Genomic DNA, 24,250 nt, shown 5'->3' on the forward strand with positions numbered 1-24,250 from the left:
GCCTACAGTGCAGGTGACCCAGTTTCAATCCCTGGATTGGGAAGATCCCCTGGAGAAGGAAATAGCAATCCACTCCAGTATTCTTGCCTGGAAAATCCCATGGACAGAGGAACCTAGTGGGCTACAGTCCATGGGGTCACAAGAGTCGGTCATGACTTAGCGACTGAACCACCAAGGATATATCTTATTTTAAAAGTTATAATCAAATGATTTTTGTAAATAACTTAGGTCTGTTATTAACCAGCATCCTCTCCCCCAGCTCCATTCCTCCTACTTGGATCCAGGCTTTTCTTCAGACTATCCAACAGAAGCACAAAAAGAGTTGTTAGAAGTAGACGTGTTTAACATGACGATTAAATACATCTGCTTTTACTTGTATCATTCAACTCTCTTGATGTTTCAAAGAATAACAGAGGTTGTAAGCATGGATATCAACAGCTGGGAGCTTCAGGTCTGGGAGGGCAGTGGAGTGACAATGAGACAGTGAGGTGCCCCCGGTGCCTCAGGCCAGCGAGGGAATGGTGTATTCTGGCCAACCACATTCCCAGTTGCTTCAATTCGGCGGTGAAACCGATATTAGGGACAAGGGGAGAGGATTGAAATGTAGAATTCTCTGGGTTGATTTTCAAGTGGTGTATACACCCTTTAGAAAAGCGGTACTTTTAACAGCTACAAATCCTTAATAGAATTGCTAGACCATCAACTGACCTGACATGTCTACATACCTTACAAAAGTCTTCCTAAAATGCAAAGGTAAGTTCTGTCAGCTGTTGTTAGCAAAGCAAAATAAATTCATAGGAATAAGGAAGTCTTTCTTCTAAATACCCTAGCATTATAAAATACAATTTTTCAAAAGTCCTTGAGAAAGTGTTTCAGATATGATGTCTGGATGAAATGTAAGAGATTGAAAAAGCAATACAGTAAATGAAAGGGCTTTGCTCAAGATTTAAATAGGAAGTGATAAATGTCAAAGTGAAGCTTCATTTAATAATGGGAAAAAAATCCATCTATTACTTTAAGCTGAATCAACTGTGGATTCCATAGGGTGAAAGCAAAAAGAAAGATAATACTTCACAGCCTTGGGGAAATAAAGTTACATTGTTAATACAAACTTAAATTAACCCAGAACTGCTTTATTTAGATAGTTTCTGACACACAAAGCACTCTTTGTAAGTTAAGGAGAGTTGCACCAAAAAAAGTTAGAGATCTTTTTACTTGAAGATTTCTGAGGCTTTAATATACTAACGTGCTTTGTGAATCATTCCAATGTGCATCTATTACACAGTGTGTTTCCAAAATTCACTTGGCTATGTAATTTTTTTTAAAAAGATGATCTTTTTGGGGACTTGGGTTCCGAGGAGGCAAACTTTGGGAAACATTGATTTAGCCCTTCTATTTGATAAGATCTTCCTGACCTTATTATGAAACTAAAAGATGCATGTGATCTGTAGGTTTCTCATGGTTTCCACTCTTTATGCTGATAGCTGTAGTTACCACATGTATTTTAGGTAGAATTTGTGCCTTTCCCTGGCTTCCTTCTTTCTTCCATGAAGAAGCGATATTCTTCTTGTTGGAGTGTTGGCAATGCCCTATTCTTGACCTGTGTGATGATTACGTAAGAGTTTGTACTTACACTAGCAATTATAAACTGTGTAATAACTGTGTGTTCTATGTACTGTTCTGCACAGTATTTCATTAAAACTAAAAAATTAAAAGGAAAGTCATGTATTTTATATGCCTTTAGACTAACAGTGGCTTTCAACTTATTGAGAACATTTATATACATTTTAAAATTTCCAATTCTTAGAAATCTATGAAAATTTCAGGATGTGGAAATTTCTATTTCTGTTACTCTTTATTTATGAATGAACCTCTAATAGACAGTGCTCATAAGTGACTTATTTAACTTAAAATATATTTTGATTAAACATGTATTTAATTTATATAAAGAACATAAAGAGTAAGACTTGCATTTTTTATTTTATTTTTTTATTTTTCTGACATAAGTAACTAAATTTTTGTAAAATTTCTCAAGTGCAAGGTAACAAATACTTTCAAGTGCTTTGCTTCCAATGTATGTAGTTTATACATAGAGACATGCAATAATGAACTTTATATAGACTTTGATGAATGAAGCACATCTTTGCAAACTTTTGTTCTTTTATTCCTTTGAATAAATATATTTATTGTATATTTATGAACAGAATGTAATTTTGTTTAGGTCATTTTGTCAACAGAAGAGAAAAAGTGTGGGTTTTTGTCATCAGATTTAATTGAATATGTATTGCTTTGGTATTCATGGGTTCCAAATCCAAATATGAAGTGTTTATTTTCTGCAGAAAATGAGACAGGGTGCTCGGGGCTGGTGCACTGGGATGACCCTGAGGGATGGGATAGGGAAGGAGGTGGGAAGGGGGTTCAGGATGGGGAACACATGTACACCCATGGCTGATTCATGTCAATGTATGGCAAAACCCACTACAATACTGTAAAGTAATTAGCCTCCAATTAAAATAAATAGATAAAAAAAAACTAATAGTTTAACTGAAGAAATTTAAAAATTACTAAGATATCATTATGTCATATATTATTGATAATATCCAGTACTAAGATAATATGCCATATTTACTCATATTGTTTTATATCCTATTTGACAGAATATTTTTGCCCCTATGTAGCCCTACCTGCAAATAAAATGTTGCGTTCTGGTCATTGTAACTTTAGATTCTGGAAAGATTTCCAGCAAATTAAAAAAAAAATTTCCTTGGGAAAAAGAAAGTAAAGATGATAAAAAAGTTAAAAAATTTTGGTGTAGAATGTAATATTTTGATCATATATAACACAGTAGATGTTGCTTCTTTCTTGCAGAATAATTAAACTTTAGCTCAAATCACAAAACAAACCCCAAAGGCAGGATAACAGTATCTGTTGAGCTAATCCTGGGAGTAAGTCAGCCAATTGGGAATGAACTCCCACTTCTGAAAATGCAAACTGGAGGAACATACTCACTCTAATTCTTGATGACAGAAGTAAGAGGATAAAACTTATACAAATAATGAATTCTGATTGTATTGTTGGAACTGCATTTGTGTGTGTTGCCTTGAGATTCAAGCAACTCCTTGTCTTTCTCTTTTACAAGGAAGCATTGAGCTTAGGAGCTACTAACACTACTCCAAGTGCTCTTTCCACTCCACCAGATTTTCTTTCATTGCTCTATTACTTGGTTGTGTATGGACTGGCACAGATATTTAAATTTAGAGAAAGACAAGGAGGATACTTTAATAATTGTTATTAACTTATTCTCTAAATTGCCTGATATTTAATTGGTACTCAATTGGCTCAGATGGTAAAGAATCTGTCTGCAATGCAGGAGACCTGGGTTTGATCCCTAGGTCGGGAAGATCCCCTGGAGAAGGAAATGGCTACCCACACTCCAGTGTTCTTGCCTGTAGAATCCCATGGACAGAGAAGGCTAGTGGGCTAGAATAGTCCATGGGGTCGCAAAAAGTCATGCATGACTGAGTGACTAAGAACAAACAAATAATGTTTCTATTCAACTGATTCAATATCAAGTTGTAGTCACAGAAAGCTATGAACCAAGAGATCCTTTTTTTTCCCGGTTCTGGTCTTGCCGCCTTTAGTGGTTTATCCTAAGGTTCAATTCTTAGATTTCTTCTATTCTGTGCGTGAACTGACTGTCCTGCTCTTTCAGTCTCATTGCTTTATATGCAATCTATATCTTGACTTACCATATGCACATTTCTAGTCTAGATTTCTCCCATGAATTCCAAATTCTTTTACGTACTATTTCTAGCTTTTGTTGGATATATTATAGTCATATCAAACAAGCAGCCTACCAGGTTCCTCTGTCCATTGGGTTCTCCAGTCAAGAATACTGGAGTGGGTTGCTGTACCCTCTTCCAGCAGATCTTCTCAACCCAGGGATTAAACCCACATCTTTTAAGTCTCCTGCATTGGCAGGTGGGTTCTTTTAACCACTATCGCCACCTGGGAAGTGTGGATATATTATAGTCATTTCAAACATAACATGTCTAAAACTGAATTCCCCAGTTTATTCCTACCAAAAATTCCCCATCTCATCAAATGCCACCTGAATTCCCCTAGTTGTTCAAATTAAACACCTTGGAGTCATCATTGATTCTGTTCTTTCTTTTATAGCCTACACCCAGTTAATTAAGGTATCTGGTGCCTTTATATTCAGAACGTTCAGAATCAGACCATTTCTCTTGAATTCCATTTCTGCCACTTTATTTTAATAACTCTCCTTTAAAAACTGGGGCATAAGGGTTATTTGAACAACTATGAGCTTCTGACAGTGGTGGGCTAAAGCTGGCTTGCACATTCGACTACCATTTCTCACCAGGGTTATGGTAATACCTTCCCACACAACCTCTCTATTTACATAATTCATTCAGTTTGCACAGAAACAATCCATTCTGTGCATGTGAACTAGAGTGATCTTATTAAAATGCATATCAAAATCTATGAAAAACCTAGTCAGTCCGTTTAGTCGCTCAGCTCTGTCCGACGCTTTGTGACCCTATGGACTGCCGCACTAGAGGCTTCCCTGTCCATCAGCAACTCCTGGAGCTTACTCAAACTCATGTCCATTGAGTTGGTGATGCCGTCCAACCATCTATCCCCTGTTGTCCCCTTCTCCTCCCACCTTCAATCTTTCCCAACATCACGGTCTTTTCCAGTGAGTCAGTTCTTCACATCAGGTGGCCGAAGAATTGGAGTTTCAGCTTCAGCATCAGTACTTTCAATGAATATTCAGAACTGAATTCCTAAAGGATGGACTGGTTGGATCTCCTTGCAGTCCAAGGGACTCTCAAGAGTCTTCTCCAGCACCACAGTTCAAAAGCATCAATTCTTCTGTTCTCAGCTTTCTTTATGGTCCAACTCTCTCTTCCATACATGACTACTGGAAAAACCATAACTTTGACTAGACAGATCTTTGATGGCAAAGCAATGTCTCTGCTTTTTAATATGCTGTCTAGGTTGGTCATCACTTTTCTTCCAAGGAACAAGCGTCTTTTAATTTAATGGCTGAAGTCACCATCGGCAGTGATTTTGGAGCCCCAAAAGATAAAGTATGTCACTGTTTCCACTGTTTCCCCATCTATTTGACATGAAGTGATGGGATCAGATGCAATGATCTTAGTTTTTCAACACTGAGTTTTAAGCCAATTTTTCACTCTCTTCTTTCAGTTTCATCAAGAGGCTCTTTAGTTCTCCCTACTTTCTGCCATAAAGGTGGTGTCATCAGCTTATCTGAGGTTATTGATATTTCTCTCAGCAATCTTGATTCCAGCTTGTGCTTTATCCAGTCCAGCATTTCTCATGATGTACTCTACATATAAGGTAAATAATCAGGGTGACAGTATACAGCCTTGACATACTCCTTTCCCAAATTGGAACCAGTCTGTTGTTCCATGTCCAGTTCTAACTGTCGCTTCTACCTACATACAGATTTCTCAGGAGGCAGGTCAGGTGGTCTGGTATTCCATCTCTTGAAGAATTTTCCACAGTTTGTTGTGATCCACACAGTCAAAGGCTTTGGCATAGGCAATAAAGCAGAAATAGATGTTTTTCTGGAACTCTTTTGCTTTTTCGATGATCCGATGGATGTTGGCAATTTGATCTCTGGTTCCTCTGCCTTTTCTAAATCCAGCTTGAACTCTGGAAATTCATGACTCATGAACTGTTGAAGCCTGGGTTGGAGAATTTTGAGCACTGCTTTGCTATTGTGCGACATGAGTGCAATTGTGAGGTAGTTTGAACATTCTTTGGGATTGGAAGGAAAACTGACTTTTTCCAGTCCTGTGGCTACTGCTGAGTTTTCCAAATTTGCTGACATATTGAGTGCAGCACTTTCACAGCATCATCTTTTAGGATTTGAAATAGCTCAATTGGAATTCTATCGCCTCCACTAGCTTTGTTTGTAGTGATGCTTTCTAAGCCTACTGGACTTCAAATTCCAGGATGTCTGGCTCTAGGTGAGTGATCACACCATTGTGATTATCTGGGTCATGAAGATGTTTTTTGTATAGTGCTTCTGTTAGGTTCATACCATTTCTGTCCTTTATTGGGCCCATATTTGTGTGAAATGTTCCCTTGATATCACTAATTTTCTTGAAGAGATCTCTAGTCTTTCCCATTCTGTTGTTTTCCTCTATTTCTTTTCATTGATAACTGAGGAAGGCTTTCTTACCTCTCCTTACTATTCTTTGGAACTCTGCATTCAAATGGGTATATCTTACCTTTTCTCTTTTGCGTTTTGCTTCTCTTCTTTTCTCAGCTATTTGTAAGGCCTTCTCAGACAACCATTATGCCTTTTTGCATTTCTTTTTCTTGGGGATGGTCTTGATCCCTGCCTCCTGTACAATGTCACAAACCTCCATCCATATTTCCTCAGGCACTCTATCAGATCTAATCCCTTGAATCTGTCACTTCTACTGTATAATCATAAGGGATTTGATTTGGGTCATACCTGAATAGTCTAGTGTTTTTCCCTACTTTCTTCAATTTCAGTCTGAATGTGGCAATAAGGAGTTCATGATCTGAGCCACAGTCAGCTCCCAGTCTTGTTTTTTCTGACTGTCTAGAGCTTCTCCATCTTTGGCTGCAAAGAATATAGTCAATCTGATTTCAGTATTGACCATCTAGTGACTCTACACATGGATATCATGTGTAGAGTCTTGTGTTGTTAAAGAGGGTGTTTGCTATGACCAGTGTGTTCTCTTGGCAAATTCTGTTAGCCTTTGCCCTGCTTAATTCTGTACTCCAAGGCCAAATTTTCCTGTTACTCCAGGTATGTCTTGACTTCTTATTTTTGCATAAAGTGAAAGTGAAGTCGCTCAGTCATGTCCAACTCTTTGCGACCCCATGGATGGTAGCCTACCAGGCTCCGCAGTCCATGGGACTTTCCAAGCAAGAATACTGGAGTGGGCTGCCATTTCCTTCTCCAGGGGATCTTCCCAACCCAGGGATCGAACCCAGGTCTCCTGCATTGCAGACAGGCGCTTTACCATCTGAGCCACTAGGGAAGCCCTACTTTTGCATACCAGTCCCCTAAAATGAAAAGGACATCTTTTTTGGGTGTTAGTTCTAGAAGGTCTTGTCGGTCTTCATAGAACCGTTCAACTTCAGCTTCTTCAGCGTTACTGGCTGGGACAGCTTGGATTACTGTGATATTGAATGGTTTGCTTGAAAACGAACAGAGATCATTCTGTCGTTTTTGAGATTGCATCCAATACTGCATTTCAGACTCTTTTGTTGACTCTGATGGCTACTCCATTTCTTCTAAGGGATTCCTGCCCACAGTAGTAGATGTAATGGTCATCTGAGTTAAATTCACCCATTCCAGTCCATTTTAGTTCACTGATTCCTAACATGTTGATGTTCACTCTTGCCATCTCCTGTTTGACCACTTCCAATCTGCCTTGATTTCATGGACCTAACATTCCAGGTTCCCATGCAGTATTGTTCTTTACAGCATGGGACTTTACTTCCATCACCAGTCACATCCACAACTGGGTATTGTTTTTGCTTTGGTCCCATCTCTTCATTCCTTCTGGAGTTATTTCTCCACTGATCTCCAGTAGCATATTGGGCACCTACCGACCTGGGGAGTTCATTTTTCAGTGTCCTATCTTTTTACCTTTTCATACTATTCAGTTCTCCAGGCCAGAATACTGAAGTGGTTTGCCATTCCCTTCTCTGATGGACCACATTCTGTCAGCCCTCTCCACCATGACATGTCCATCTTGGGTAGCTCTACAAGGCATGGCTCATAATTTCATTGTGTTAGATAAGGCTGTGGTCCATGTGATCAGATTGGTTAGTTTTCTGTGATTGTTGTTTTTAGTCTGTCTGCCCTCTGATGGAGAAGGGTAAGAGGCTTATGGAAGCTTCCTGATGGGAGAGACTGACTGAAGGGGAAACTGGGTCTTGTTCTGATGGGCGGGGCCATGCTCAGTAATTCTTTAATCCAATTTTCTATTGATGGGCGAGGCTGTGTTCCCTCCCAGTTATTTGACCTGAGGCCAAACTATGGTGGAGGTAATGAAGTGAACTGAAGTAGCTCAGTTGTGTCCAACTCTTTGCGACCCTATGGACTGTAGCCTACCAGGCTCCTCCCTCCATGGGATTCTCCAGGCAATAACACTAGAGTGGGTTGCCATTTCCTTCTCCAGGGGATCTTCCCGACCCGGGGATTGAACCCAGGTCTCCTGCATTGCAGGCAGATGCTTTAATGTCTGAGCCACCAGGGAAGCCCCGGAGGTAATGAAGATAATGACAAACCTAGACAGCATATTAAAAAGCAGAGACATCACTTTGCTGACAAAAGTCTATATATTCAAAGCTATGGTTTTTCCATTAGTCAGGCATGTATAGATGTGAAAGTTGGACCATAAAGAAGGCTGAGCACCGTCAAAGTTTAATGCTTTCAAGTTGTGTCTAGAGAAGATGCTTTCAAATTGTGGTGCTAAAGAAAGACTAGAGTCTCTTGAACAGTAAGGAGATCAAACCAGTCAATGCTAAATGAAACCAATCCTAAATATTCATTAGAAGGAGTATTGATGCTGAAGCTCCAATACTTTGTCCCCCTGATGTGAAGAGCTGACTCATTGGAAAAGACCCTGATGCTGGAAAGATTGAGGGCAGGAGAAAAGAGGACAACAGAAGATGATGGTTGTGTGGCATCACTGACTCAATGGACATGAGTTTGAGCAAACTCCAGGCGATAGTGAAGGATAAGGAAGCGTGGTACACTGCAGACCATGGGATCCCATAGAGTTGGAAATGAGTTAGTGACTGAATAGCAGCAGCATCAAATCATGTTACTCCTTTGCTTTTTACATCTCACTGTAAAAAGACTGAAAGCCCTACGTGATCTGTTGTCTCCATTCTCTTATGTCATCGCTGCTGTGACTTGGGAACTTTAAGTAACTTTCTGCCTCAAGACCTTTGTATTTGCTGTTGTCTGTCCTTGAAAAATTCTTCCCTCACTTCCTTCAGGCCTGTACTCTAATATCTGCTTCTTAGACTCTCTGAGCACACCATTTAAAATTGAGAGCACGCATATTCATTGCCTTTAATTTTTCTGCATACCACTTACCATCATGTAACATATATATTTTACTGATCTGTTATGCCTGTGGTCTGTCCTTTATAATGGAAGCACCATAAGGATGTGAATTTTTCTGTTATTCCCTTTTGTATCATAGTGCCTATAAGTGCCTGGTAGCTAGTAGATATACAATACAATTTTTTGTTGAAAAATGAATGGTATACATTTACTAGGCTTCTTTTCCTAAGTCAGGGATGGAATACATTCTGTAGCAGGGTCTTGGGAAGACTAATAATTTAGCACCTGTTATTAACTGAAAAAGTTGATTTAAAGCTCAGCATTCAGAAAACTAAGATCATGGCATCTGATCCCATCACTTCATGGCAAATAGATGGGGAAACAGTGGAAACAGTGGCTGACTTTACTTTTCTGGGCTCCAAAATCACTGCAGATTGTGATTGCAGCCATGAAATTAAAAGATGCTTACTCCTGGGAAGGAAAGTTATGACCAACCTAGATAGCATATTGAAAAGCAGAGACATTACTTTGCCAACAAAGGTCCATCTAGTCAAGGCTATGGTTTTTCCAGTGGTCATGTATGGGTGTGAGAGTTGGACTATAAAGAAAGCTGAGCACAGAAGAATTGATGGTTTTGAACTGTGGTGTTGGAGAAGACTCTTGAGAATCCCTTGGACTGCAAGGAAATCCAACCAGTCCATCTGAAAGGAGATCAGTCTTGGGTGTTCACTGGGAAGACTGATGTTGAAGCTGAAATTCCAATACTTTGGCCACCTGATGCAAAGAGCTGACTCATTTGAAAAGACCCTGATACTGGGAAAGATTGAGGGCAGGAGGAGAAGGGGACGACAGAGGATGAAATGGGTGGCATCACAGACTCAATGGACATGGGTTTGGGTGGACTCCGGGAGTTGGTGATGGACAAGAAGGCCTGGTGTGCTGCGATTCATGGGGTTGCAAAGTGTCAGACACGACTGTGTGACTGAACTGAACTGATTTTTGTTTGTGTGTGTGTTAGTCTTTTAGTTGTGTCTAACTCTTTGCAACCCCATGGACTGTAGCCCACAAGCCTCCTCTGTTCACGGAATTCTCCAGGCAAGAATACTGGAGTGTGTTGCTGTTTTCTAATCTTCCCAACCCAGGGATCAAACCTGCATGTCTTGCATTGGCAAGTGGTGTTTTTTTGTTTTTTTGTTTTTTCTTGATACCACTGAGCCACAGGGGAAGCACTTTTATTTAGCAGGTCTGGGGAAAGGCCTGAGAAGATGTATGTCTAACAAAATTTTAGGAAACTCTGATACTGTAAGTTTGGAATTCTCACCTTGAGAACTGCTTATTGAAAGAAAAAGGCAGAGTCAGGCAGGGAATATAGAGCCTGAGAAATCCGGCTGGCAGCACCTAGTCATTCTAATATGGTTTTGAGCAAGACAACCACTGTTCCAAACTTATTCATGTTAAAGTCCTGCAGTTAGCAAGATCCTTATTCTTCACAAGGCAATTCAGTTTCTTCAATGGTCTTATTTCTTCTTCCTTCTAAGATGTCTCATTCCTACCAATGGAATGCAGTATTCTTCTTGATAGAGTTCTGATTAGCCAGTTTTCTCATTGTATTTCCAGTAAGAATCATGACTCATAACATTTTTTGTCCTTTGCTGGCAAATCTCTCTCAGTCTAGCTCTGCGTTCAGTCACTTGATGATGAGACAATAGTGTCAGTGATGACTGAGATGCTGGTTCTCATCCCCAGCCCAGTGGATATCAGGTATATGGGAAATAAGACTAACTCTAGGCTTGCTAGTTAGGGAGTTGAGGTGATGACATGTCTACCTTTTCAAAGATTGTGTGATTGTGTGTGTGTGTGTGTGCGCGTGTGTGTGTAACAGTGAGAGAAAAAGAGAGAGGGGAAGCTGGAATGAGAAATGAGACATGGGATTAACGTGACTGAACCTACAGATAGAAGGAAATATCAGAAGTTGTAGTTGGGAAGAATTAGGAAAAGTAGGAGCCACTGCAAATGTTATATTTGTCCCTTTGCAAGGTCATATTATCTAATCATTAATGAAAATGTATTAACATCTTCTATGCACATGATATACTGATACAACCTACTTTCTAATTACATATGTTAAAAAAAAATCTATTCATTGAAAGAAATACCTTAAGGACTTCTACAACTCAATGAATGAAAGATTGGTTGAACTTGTAAGGCTTTGTTTGGATAAAGATGGTATTTTAAGACAGAAAATTACATGTCTTTCAAAAGTATTCTAACATGTTGAATTTCCATTAATTTAGATAGATTTTTCCAATTAGTCCAAATTGTGGAAGTTTTCCTCTCTTCACTAATCGTTTGGTCTTCTAAGCTCTATTAGGTGAGATAATAATTAGAAGTTTAGTGGAAAACTAAACTTGCACATAGGAAGAAGTATAAAGTTTAGAAAGATGTTTACATCACAGCCTGGAGCATGCCTAGCTTTCATTTGTTAGCTGTCAGCTTCCCAGTTTATTATTATGTAAGCATATTTGCACTCCATTAGTGGGTCTCTAGCCTAACCACACATTAGAAGTAACCTTTGAGAATAGTAATTTCTCAGTTCTACCTTAGATCTTCTAGTTTAATTCGTCTAGGATGGGACTGGGAATTGGAAATTTTTCAAAAACTCCCTAGTTGATTTTAATGTGCAGCCAGGTTGAGGACCACTGCACTTGAGAACAGCAAAAATCATGATAGCTTAGAATAACTAAACAAATACCTTTTGACAAGTTTTCAAGACCAGTGGCCAAATCTGATGATTGTATATTGATTTATGATTCACTTCAGTTCTTTAACATAAATATGCTATTTCAACCTGTTTGCTATTTTGTGACATGAGTAAGGGAGATGATGCTATACTTATTTTATAGAAGAAAATGCTGAGACTTTATACTCATTTTGTAAATTACATTAGGTGCTTAAGTCAGTAATTTTCAGATTTGCGTTGGGTTATATGTTGCCAAACATCTAACTAAAAAGTTTGTTTCATAGCACGAAGATGCCACATTCAACTTCATAGCGTGAGGATAGTACATCTGAATCTTTTATTAAATGCTTTCCTTTTCACAGGCTTCCCTGATAGTTCAGTTGGTAAAGAATCTGCCTGCAATGCAGGAGACTCTGGCTTAATTCCTGGGTCGGGAAGATCCACTGGAGAAGGGATAGGCTACCCACTCCAGTACTCTTGGTCTTCCCTTGTGGCTCAGCTGGTAAAGAAACCACCTGCAATGTGGGAGACCTGGGTTCAATCCCTGGGTTGGGAAGATCCCCTGGAGAAGGGAAAGGCTACCCACTCCAATGTTCTGGCCTGGAGAGGTCCATGGACTGTATAGTCCATGGTGTTGCAAAGAGTCGGACGTGACTGAGCGACTTTCACTTTCACTTTCCTTTTCACACTCAAATTTGACCCTTGGTAAATACAATCTTAGCTTATATTTCCCCCTTTCTGTTGCCAGTATTAGCTGTAAAGAATTTCAGGCACACTTGTTCTTATCATCCTTGTTTACTTAGATTTATTCATCACACTCAGGATGTTTACCATACATTCCAAACTTTGGGGTCATTATTAAGCTGAGGGGTGACACTAACCTTCCAAAAGAGAATTGTTGACACAGGAAGGCTGACAGCCTGATCCTCTAATATGAAATCACAGGTTTGAAAGGTGAGGAAATTGACCTTGAAATCTTCCTTTTGCCGCCTACCAGACTCAGTCTGGTCAAAGTCATTCTGACTAAAGGGCAAGCTGGGCCACTTGCTCTTTGCTTTTCACTGTGCTTTTTGTGCCAGACTGAACCTCCATTAGAAGACTATTGAAAAATGCAATAAGCACAGCTACAAGAAAGATTTCTTTGTGTTAGCACATTAACACAGTAGTTTCCAGATGTGTTTGAATGCCATGGTGAGTGTGTTCATAGGCAGCTAACATCTTCAGAACATGAGTGTGTCAGTCGGGATTTGAACTCAAAGTTACTGATTTGCGCTCAGACCAGCAGGTCCTGCTGCTACTTAGATGTCTCCTATTGTAGAACCGGACTGAACAGCAAAGAGAAAGAGAACATAGCCTGTGAAATGACCTGATTGGTTTACCAGGTGCAAATATGTGGATTGGCAACTTAATGCTTCTGAAAATGATAAATGAATTAAAGGAGGATCACCTGTGGCCATTTTAATAAGTACATTGGTGAAAGAATGGAACCATAGAAACAATGCAATAGAATATTTATTCAAGTAGATTTTGTCCAGACTGTCAACTGACAGGACAAGAAGTATTTTTTTCAGAAGCCATAGCTGGAAACTTCAGAATACCAGATGGAGAGAAACTAAAACTATGTCTCAAGGGAGAATTCTTGTGGGCTAGTCCCGTGGATTTAGAAGAAGAGGAACCAGAGATCAAATTACCAACATTCACTGGATCATACAGAAAGCTAGGGAATTCCAAAAAAAAAAAAAAACCCAAAAACAAAACCTTCTACCTCTGTTTCATTGATCATACCAAAGCCTTTGACTGTGCGGATCATAATAAACTTTGGAAAGCTCTTAAAGATGGGAATACCAGACCATCTTATCTGTCTCCTGAGAAACCTGTATGTGGGTCAAGAAGCAACAGCTCGAAGTCTGTATGGAACAACTGGTTGATTCAAGATTGAGAAAGGAGTATGGAAGGGCTGTCTGCTATCACTGTTTGTTTAATCTATAGCTGAGGACATCTTGAGAAAAAACAGGCTGGATGAGTTACAAGCTGGAATCAAGATAGGCAGGAAAAACATCAACAACCTCAGATATATGAATGATACCACTTTAATAGCAGAAAGTGAAGAGGAACTAAAGAGCCTCTTGATGAGGGTGAAGGAGGAGAGTGAAAGAACTGGCTTAAAACTAAATATTAAAAAAACTAAGATCATGGCATCTGGCCCCATTACTTCATGACATATAGATGGGGAAAAGGTGGAAGCAGTGACAGGTTTCCTCTTCTTGGGCTCTAAAATCACTGCAGATGGTGACTGAAGTCATGAAATCGGAAGACATTTGCTTTTTGGCAAGAAAGCTATGACAAACCTAGACAGTGTGTTGAAAAGTACAGACATTACTTTGCCAACAAAGGTCCATATTGTCAAAGGTATGGTCTTCCCAGTGGTCATGTACGATTGTGAGAGCTGGATCATAAAGAAGGTGGAGCACCAAAGAATTGATGCCTTTTAACTATGGTGCTGGAGAAGACACCTGAGGGTCCCTTGGACAGCAAGATCGGACCAGTCAATCTTAAGGGAAATCAACCCTGAATACCCGTTGAAGGACTGGTGCTGAAGTTGGAACTCCAATATTTTGGTCATCTGATGTGGACAGCTGACTCATTGGAAAAGTCCCTGATGCTGGGAAAGATTGAGGGCAGAACAGAAAAGGACATCAGAGGGTGAGACGGCTGGATGGCATCATTGATGCAATGGACTTGAACTTGGGCAAACTTCAGGAGATGGCGAGGGACAGAGAGGCCTAGCATGCCACAGTCCAAGGGGTTGCAAAGAGTCAGACATGACTGGGCGAGTGAACACCACCATCACCAGCACCAACAGCCCCGTGGAAACACCTGAGTTCCTTTCATTCCCACCAGCATGAATGGATACTTGGCAGAGAAGGAAGAGGCTCTCATTTTATGTGGGTCTGGTTAATCGCTATATCCACTGCAAATATAACCAGGGGTAACATTAGTTAAACATGGATCCCAGTTTAACCAATTCAAGTATAATGGGGGCTCCACCCTTCAATGAATAATCCCCATAATGCATAATCTCCCATTATATCAGTGTTGAAAACCAGTTAGGCAATTGTTGTTAACCCTACTCATAAAAAATAAAGTTAATAATAAAAAACTTCAGAGTGTTTGAAAACACAAATGTGTGTGTGTGTAACATTTTCTGTAATTAACCCTATAAATTCACTTGTTCCAGTTCTCTTGTTATTGTGGTTTAGTCACTACATCATGTTTGACTCTTTGTGACCCCATGGACTGTAGCCCACCAAGCTCCTCTGTCCATGGAATTTTCCAGGCAAGAGTAGTGGAGTGGGTTGCTGTTTCCTCTTCCAAGGAATCTTCCCTACCATGCCTTTTTAAAGTGAGTACAATTCTGTACAGGATTACTTTCCCAGGATTTGGGGGATTTCTTGGAGGATGCCTATACAGTATACAAATTTATACTTGGGTTAATGCCTCACAGTACTTATGAACCAAGTCTCTTCCATTTGTAATTTCTAGATGAGAAGTTCCCTCAGGCTAATATGTTTTCTACATACAGGGACATGGATGTGTACATGCGTACTAAGTCACTTCAGTTATGTCCAACTCTTTGCAGCCCTGTGAACAGGCTCCTCTGTCCGTGGGATTCTCCAGGAAAGAATACTGGAGCGGGTTGCCATGCCCTCCTCCAGAGGATCTTAATGATCCAGGGATGGAACCGGTGTCTCTTTTGTCTCCTGCATTGGCAGACGGGTTACTTACCATGATCACTACCTGGAAAGCCCAGAGACATAGATATTTTCTATTAATTTTTTTTTTCACTTATAGCTGCAACTAAATTAAACAAAAAGTTAAAGAAATATTAGGGAAAACTTAATAAGACTATTATTTACAGTTTATATATCATATGTATATGCACGTGTATGTTATTGTTAGTTTATGTATATGTATGTACTTAATAACTCCTCCACTACTTTAATTCTAGGTCCTTTGGGACATTATTTCACTCAGGGATTGACTCTGAGGGCATTTCTATTAGTAATGAGGCTAACATTTTGAAGGGGAGGAGGAGCTTCCGATTATAGAGTAAGAGAGCTACACTATTTAGGAGCAGCCCTGCCACAAAATCAGCATCTCCTTAAGGCACATAGTTACTTTACTGTTTGAAAAAGAGCAGTTTCCTCAGATGAATATACTATTTGGATAGAGATGCATGACTCTAACATGATTTGGAATATGTTGGTAAGATGCCACTTGGAATAATGGAATACTATTTCTGGAAACCACAGAAAGCTTGTAGTGCAAACCTCCTCTATACAGGTGAGAGGACAAAGGCCAGCTCCCTTCTCCTGGAGCATTGAGCAAGGTTGTAACCCAGAGAGGACTAGAAACCAGAGATCCCCTTAGCCAGTATGTCTTGCCTACTGTCTCTAAAATGTGTGGGCACATTAGGGAACTGTTGATGTAAAATGGCACCCCAAAATAAATCTGTTGGTAAATTGAATATATAACCTAAGGACATCTATAAAGAAAACAGGGCATCTATAGATCCAGGGTCTAGAAGTGATCATGGGCTTCTCATCAGTAATATTCTTCCATTTTCCTTTCATTCTTCTTTCCCTACTTCACCGGTTCATCCCAAGCCCCAGATGAGGAGCTCATGCTTCTAGACTTTGGATCTATAGATACTCTATTGTCTTAGACTGACTCAGGCTTAATTACCATTTTGGCTGTGTCCCAAGATTCATCTTTTCTGTTACTCTTGAGTCACAAATACTGTCTTTGCTTTTTATAAGTTACTCTGGAGCCCTCTTCTCTTCTCAGAATAGTTTGAAAATATTCTAGATAGTAAAGACAAAGAACCCATTCACAAATCCCAGAGAAATACATGTAAACTATGTAATACATCTCTGTATAAACATTTATAGATATCTCAAAGTGTAATGTGCATATAGGTCACCTTATTAAAATGCAGATCTCAGGGTGGGGCATGAGATTCTATATTTCTAAGTTTTCCCTCAGGTGGTGCTGATGCAATTAGTCTGTTGGTCACACTTGAGCAACAAGCCAATTGCTACAATAGTTAAAATGTTTGCATTTTAACAAAAAGCATCAATATTTTAACCTAAAATGTGACTCAACATGGGAATTTCAAGCAGGTCTATTTTTGACAATTTTTACATTACAACATATAGTCAGGGAGTATTAGCCTCTGTCTTTATCAGGTCTATTCTGGTAAGCCCCTTTGACATCATTATATGAAAGAGAGCACAGAAGAGCAGACAAATGTTTCTCACTGGTTGCAAATTTCAACCATGAACAGATGACTTTCTATTCCTCTTGGATTCCTTCCTTGTCTTCCCACACCCCATCTCCCACCCCCAGTTCAGAAATGCATGTTAAAAACTTCTCCTGTACAAGATGCTGGTTTTGTTGGATCTGCCTTTGAAATAAAATAAAAACCCAACAGGTATGTTTATTGAATGTTCTTTATTTCTTAATTGATAGGAGCAGTGGGTTTTAATTTTAATTTTGGAGCAGCTTAGTTTTCTTTATCTTTCTCTCCCAAATCCCCATTGTAATCTATTTCTATAGCACATATCTTTTGCTGTTTTTGTTTCCCCTGTAATTGTCTTTTTAAAACCAGAGTTAGAATTTTTCTTCTTCACTCAATATTATGGAATGCATCTAAGAGTATGACTTAATTTTTCCTCAGCCTCTATTAGGGTGCTTTGTGTATTAATGTGCACAATAAAGTCTCAATGAATAAATGCACACTTAATAAATATTCATAGTATTTAATTATCCTGATCCTTCAAGGTAGCTCTTTTCCATGCTGGTTTACAGAGACATAAGGACAGTTCTTGGGGATTTTTTATTTTCTCCTTCTAGACTCTAGTAAAGCAGTAATTCTCTGTTCTGTATATATCTATATACTTTTCAACTAGAACAGCAATACTATTTTTTCAAATAATACCTCTAATCCTACCGGTTCTACCTGTGAAGTTGCACATGTGTCCTCTTTGGCATGCCTGATGTAGAATAATCTTATATACATACTCCTATATATCACTGTATTCTGATGCAAGTAGGAAAGAAAAGTAGGTGTTTCTGCTGATCATTCTTTCTGAATTGGAGGCTCTCTTGTTTGAAAGACCTAGTGGAGAGAATGTAGATAATAAAGGTACTAGGCCAGAAGGCAGATCTTTTGTGTGTTTGTAATCTAGGTGATAATATTAATTATGAATCATTCATTCATTCACTCAGCTCTCATTGAGCATGTCCATGTACTTGGCATAAATAACAATAAACTCCCTGCCTTCTTACAGTCAAATTCTGTTTGTGTGTGTGTGTGTGTTTCATAAAGTTAAAAAATAAATTTAGAACATAATTTCTATTGGTGATAAGAACGGTAAAACTATATAAAGCAGGTTAAGAGGATAAAGAAGAATGAGAATAGCACAGGCGCTAGGAAAGGTTTGTATGAGAAGACATTTGAGCAGAGAACTGAGGTGAAGTGGAGTGAGACATGTGGATGTTGGGGAAAATGGTCTACAGGCTGTGTGAACAGCAGATGCAGAATTGAGAACAAGTCTGGCATGCTGGTTGAAGAGTAAGACTTCCGGGGTTAATGGAGTGGTTGCAGTGACTGAGGAGGTGAGTTCGACAGATGGGCTGGCCCATTATTGTGGGTGTGGTAGCTGCTTAGTAAATGGACACTGTGCTACTCTTATGCTTAAACCTTCCAGTGGCTTTTACTGCTCTTAGGAAGAAGATGCAAGAGCTTGAATGAAAGCTTAGTCTTCCAACCTCATCAGGCATGCCATCTTCTAAATTCCCTCTGCTCCAGGCACAACCCACCACCACCTCCACACCCCACCTTCTTTTAGTCCTTCTCTCTTCCTGTTCTTCTCACCACAGGGCCTTAGTATGTGCCAGTCCCCCTACCTAGGGGACTCTCCGCCTACACCCTCAAGCCTTTGCCCCTTCACATTTCAACTTCATTATCAATTCTTTAGAGAAGATTTTCCTGGCCCTCCAATAATCCCTGTTATTATGCTGTCAGAGTGTCCTGTACCCCTTCTTCATTACGCTTACCGGCATTTCAACTTTACATTTGTGTGGTTCTTTGTCTTTTTCTACTACCAAATTATAAGCTCCATGAGGTCGGGAACCAGACTGTTTTTTTCCCGCTGCTTTGCCTCTGACACCTGGAGCAGGGTCTGTCACACAATAATGGCTCAATAAGTACTTGAATCGGCTTCCCAGATGACTCAGTGGTAAAGATTCTGCAGGCCAGTTCAGGAGATGCAAGAGATGTGGGTTTGATTCCTGGATCAGGAAGATCCTCTGGAGGGAGAAATGTCAACCCACTCCAGTGTTCTTGCCTGGGGAAATCCCGTGGACAGAGGAGCCTGGCGGGCTACAGTCCATGGGGTCAAAGAAGAGTTGGACACGACTTAGTGAATAAACAATAGCAACAACATGTACTTGAATAGTTGATTTAAAAAAATTCTCTTAGCTTTTTTCCACATTTTATTTCTCTTCTGAAAATTCATATTTCTCCTTTATCCTTTGTTCTCTATCTCTCATTTCTTCCTTCTCTCATCTTGCCTGGTGAAGACTCACTGCTGAGTTTAAGATTCTGTATGTAAGTGAACATTTTCTAAAGACTAAAGGAAAAAGGTAGAAAAGAGTTGGTGGCATTTAATAGCATGTTGCCAGTGTATGTGAAATCAAAGATAGCCCTTCATAAGAGAACATGGCTATTACATCTTCCTTAAAATGAAGACCTACATCAAACACTGCGGCAGGGGTGTTTTTCCATTTCATTTCTTTTGTTCTGCTTGTGGCTTTGCTGAATCCATCTATCATTAACATTTATAATTTAGCACTGTCTTCTGGCACAGCGTGGTGCTATCTGTATTGCTGTCAGATTTGTCTCAGTCTTGGTCTTAGGTCTTTCAGCTGTCTGGTTTCCCAAATTTTGCTTATCCAAGCATTTCATTTGTCACACTACCTGCCATTGTCACCACGTTTTTCTTTATCCTCAGTCATTAGTTTTCTATGCTCTGTCTTAATCCCATTACAGGGCTTGTTCTTGCTATTTTTATTTGTCACGGTATCTATTTTAGTAACAGATGTAGTTGTCAGAACATCTCCTTTGCTCTCATTACTGGTGTCACTTCTGTATTGGTGTTAGAGTTTGTCTCGTATGCTATTCTGGGTCTTTCTGTGTACACGTTAGTCCACTTCAGTATTTTAATTGTATAAGATTTTTCTTTCTATGGTGATACATAACCGTAGTTTGTTTCTACTTGCCATTCTGAATATTGTTGACTTGGTGTCTCTAAGGAAGGCATTTTGGGGAGGCCAGATCGATGGAGTAACAGATGAGAATGCAAATTGATGAGTGTTTGCTCTTAACGTGTGTGCGTTCAGTCAGAGAGCTGAGCTACAGTGTGTGCTTTTGATCATGTTAGGATAGCATGTTCATTGGCTGAGTTTGATTTTCAGTATATGCTCTTCACATTTGGTTTAATATCATATTCGATGGGATGTTCTTTTATTTTTTTTTTTTTACTGTTTGAAGTTACTGTATTTCTATGGTTAACAAAGTTTTGAAGGAAATACACTTTGTCTCTCCTACTGTTTCATGATGATTTAACAAAGCAAAGCATAACAGATTCATTCTAAAATGAATTGATTACTTGAAGAAAAGCTTACTAAGCACCGTTTAGTGAAAAATATAAGATGAAGAGAAACATGGAGGAGTGCAGATAATAAAAATAAATAGAATTTGTCTTGAGGATGGGTAACAATAGTATTAGCTTCTCTGAATTAGCCCTCTAACATTTATAATTTATTCTCAAATAATTTCAAATAACTAAGGGTATGTGAGAGAACTTCAGCTTACTAAAAGATAGAAGAAGAACTCATTCCTCAGGGTTGTGGGTACTCTTTCAGTGAGATTAGCTATAGCTTCTTTAAGGTTAGGTCTAATCCAATTTGTGAAAGAAAGGGGAATGTATAAACAGGTTTAACCCTTGAAATCTTGCAAGTGTATAAAATATTTTATGCTCAATCAACTGACTTGGAACCAGACCATGATGAAATTCACATTCTTCCTCTGCCCCATGATTTTATGATTGCTTTTCAGTTGATATTTAAACTGCTTTGTTAGCTTGATTCCTCTAAACTGAGAAAATTAGAGTATCAGCCACTTGTGGGAAAAATTCAGTTTCATTGTGGAGTCTTAGTAGTCAAGGAATTCAAGGGATAGTGGATACTTGAAAGTTATGAAATACAACAGTGTAGTCCCCACTTGTCAGTATCTGCCTCCCATTTCTAATTTCTAAAGCTAGCAGGGAAGTGCTCTAACCATTAAATGGTAGGAAAATGGGGTTTTGTAGGGAAAAAAAAGAGATGTTCATGGCAGTCTGGGTTTTCCATGACTAAATGACTCTCAGCATTTATGAATTTGAAAGGCCTATATATTGCTCCTCAAGTGAACAGGAGAATGTGTACATGTGTATGAAGTCACTTCAGTCGTATCAGACTCTTTGCAACCCTATGGAACATAGCCTGCCAGGGTCTTCTGTCCATGGGATTCTCCAAGCAAGAATACTGGAGTGGATTGCCACGCCCTCCTTCAGGGGATCTTCTTAACCCAGGGATCGAACCAGCGTCTCTTTAAGTCTCTACATTGGCATTCGGGTTCTTTACCACTAGCACCACCTGAAAGCCCATACAGAATAGCCTCCACATTTTTCCTGTGGAGGAATAAAAATACACAATAGCAATTTGAGCAGAAGAATATTTCATGTATATATTTAAATATAATTTCAGAAATCTCCTTACCTGTATTTTGTGGCATTTTCTCTCCTTTGCACCTCTGTGGTATTTGGTGTTCAGCTCTTACATAAGACTTTTCAAAAAGAAAAAAAAAGACTTTTCTTTGCATCCTGATTGCATATCTATTACCACCCTGGCTATGAGCTCTTTGAGTGTGAAGCTTACTTATCCACTATTTATTAATGTCAATGCTTTGTGAATAATTGCTTTTCAATATATGATTGGAAATGAAGAGTTACTATTTTATGGTTTATGCCAGGTAATTGTTATGAATACATGCTTTAAACATTTATTTATCTGATTGAAGATTTTATAATCTTAAATAAGGTAGTGAAAAAAAATCTATGTTGAAGTATTTGAGGCTTCTAATCTTTGTTTTTGCATGTAAAATACTTGAGAAAGTAATTTATAGCAAAAGAAGGTCTTTGAAGTGCCAAACATATAGTCCAGACAGGACGGAACACTATGCTGTAAATACGACTTCTAATTTACTCCTTGTAACAATCCAGCGAGGTAGGGATTTGCAGTAGATAATTTTTAGTGAGCTGCTGACTCAAAGTAATCTCCCTTTTTCTAGAGAGATACATATGAGCTCTCTGTGATGACATTTCTACTCTTAACCCTAAACCTCTGGCAGTAGTTCGTTGATCCAGGATTTGGGTATGATCTAGGCAGGGATAGTCAGATTTTATCTTCCAGGAACTGGAATGTGAGACAGAAAGAGACTGAGAATTGTTGGAACTGAGTCATATAATCAACAGAAATTTCCTTCCTTCATTCATTCAACAAATATATATTGAATGCTTTAAATGTTCCAGACACTAAGGAGAGGTTGGGGATTAAATGAAACAAAATCAGACATAATCTCTGCTCTTAAATATTTATAGATTACTGAGAAAGAAAGACTATAATTGAATACTCATAAAATTAATTAAAACTATAAAGTGATATAAATGAAGAAATGGAATATAGTTTTCTGACAGCAAATAACAGTAGAACCTGGAGTGGAGAAAGATTGAGAAGGCTTCTGCAAAGAAGTAAAAGCCATTGAATTTACAAAGAGTGTTAAATAGGTGAAAATGGTGGATGTGGTTGAGAATGAGACATTTCAGGGAGAGTGGTAGAGGCTGTAAGGTACGAGTAGGGAGCATGGGAGAGGACACCAGTGTGCCTGGACACAGAGCTGGGAAAGAGTGGAAGGTAAGCCTGGAGGGCCTTTCCTGCCTTGTGAAATAATTTTGTCTTTATTATAGAGACAGTGACATTCAATTGAATGTTTTTCATCACATATCTAACATAATCATGTTTGTCATCAGATTTACTCCAGGGAAGAGTTGATGTTGGTTTTCTATGACAAGAGCAATAGAGTAGGAAGAAAAATGGATGGGTTTGAGAAATATATAGGAAATAAAGTCAACAGAATTTGGTGATAGAGTTTATGTGGTGGGTAAGAAAAAGGTGTCAAGTATGATTTCTAGATATTTAGCATGAAGAATTAGAGATAAAAAGATTCACCGAGTTAGAGGGCTTTAAATGACATTTAAAATACTAAATGGTATTTCAGCATTGAAGAATGTAGGAATTTTGTGTGCCCATTCGAAATGGTTATGTTGGTCACGGATTCTTGTTTCTAGTACTTATAAACGATAAGTTATGTCAATTTTAATGTTCAGTGTTTGACTGTAAAGAGCTTGACTAGCAAAAGATGGTAGTTAAGATTTCTTAATTTTCTAGATATTTCCAAGAGAAATTCATGAATAGTGTTCACCCAAAGTGAACCAGAATGCCATCTGGTGACTATTTATAAAAATAGCAGGCACATGTTCCCTGAGGACAAACTTATAATAGCTAACATTTCCTGAGAAATTATAAGTGCTTGGAATCTGTGCTAAGCAATTATATGGCATCACATTTATTAACACTCTAAAGCATACTGGATTTTAAATGGCAATATAACATAATAACATTAGATATAAAGAAATTATATAATTGAATGGCACATGAATGATTTAAATTAAAAAGTGTTATGATTTTTAGGTTGCTTCTATGTCCTATCTATTGTAAATAGTGCTGCAGTGAACACTGGGGTACAAGTGTCTTTTTCAGTTATGATTTCCATGTTGTAAAGCAGTTATCCTCTAATTAAAAATAAACAAATTTAAAAAAGAAAAAATTCTAAGGACAAAAAAAGAAAAGAAAAGTCTTGTGATTTCAATAGGTTAATGAATTGCACCCTTCCTTTTGCCTAAGATACATATGCATTTATATCACCTGTTCATCAGGAGAAAACGTGGAATCAGTTCTGTTTTAGGATTTGTTGTCTTCTCTCCTAAAGAAAAAGGAATTATTTTCAGTTCTTGAGTTATGCTTTTCAGTGTAAACCAGACTTTGAAAAAAGCCAAACATTATTTTGCATAATTCATCCATTCATTTACTCAGCAATTACGGTTATATATTGAGCAACTATTATGATGGGGCACTTTTCTACTGAAGATGCAACAGTGGAAAAAATATGC

Source organism: Cervus canadensis, chromosome 14, assembly GCF_019320065.1.
Source record: "Cervus canadensis isolate Bull #8, Minnesota chromosome 14, ASM1932006v1, whole genome shotgun sequence".
NCBI classification, from domain to species: domain Eukaryota; kingdom Metazoa; phylum Chordata; class Mammalia; order Artiodactyla; family Cervidae; genus Cervus; species Cervus canadensis.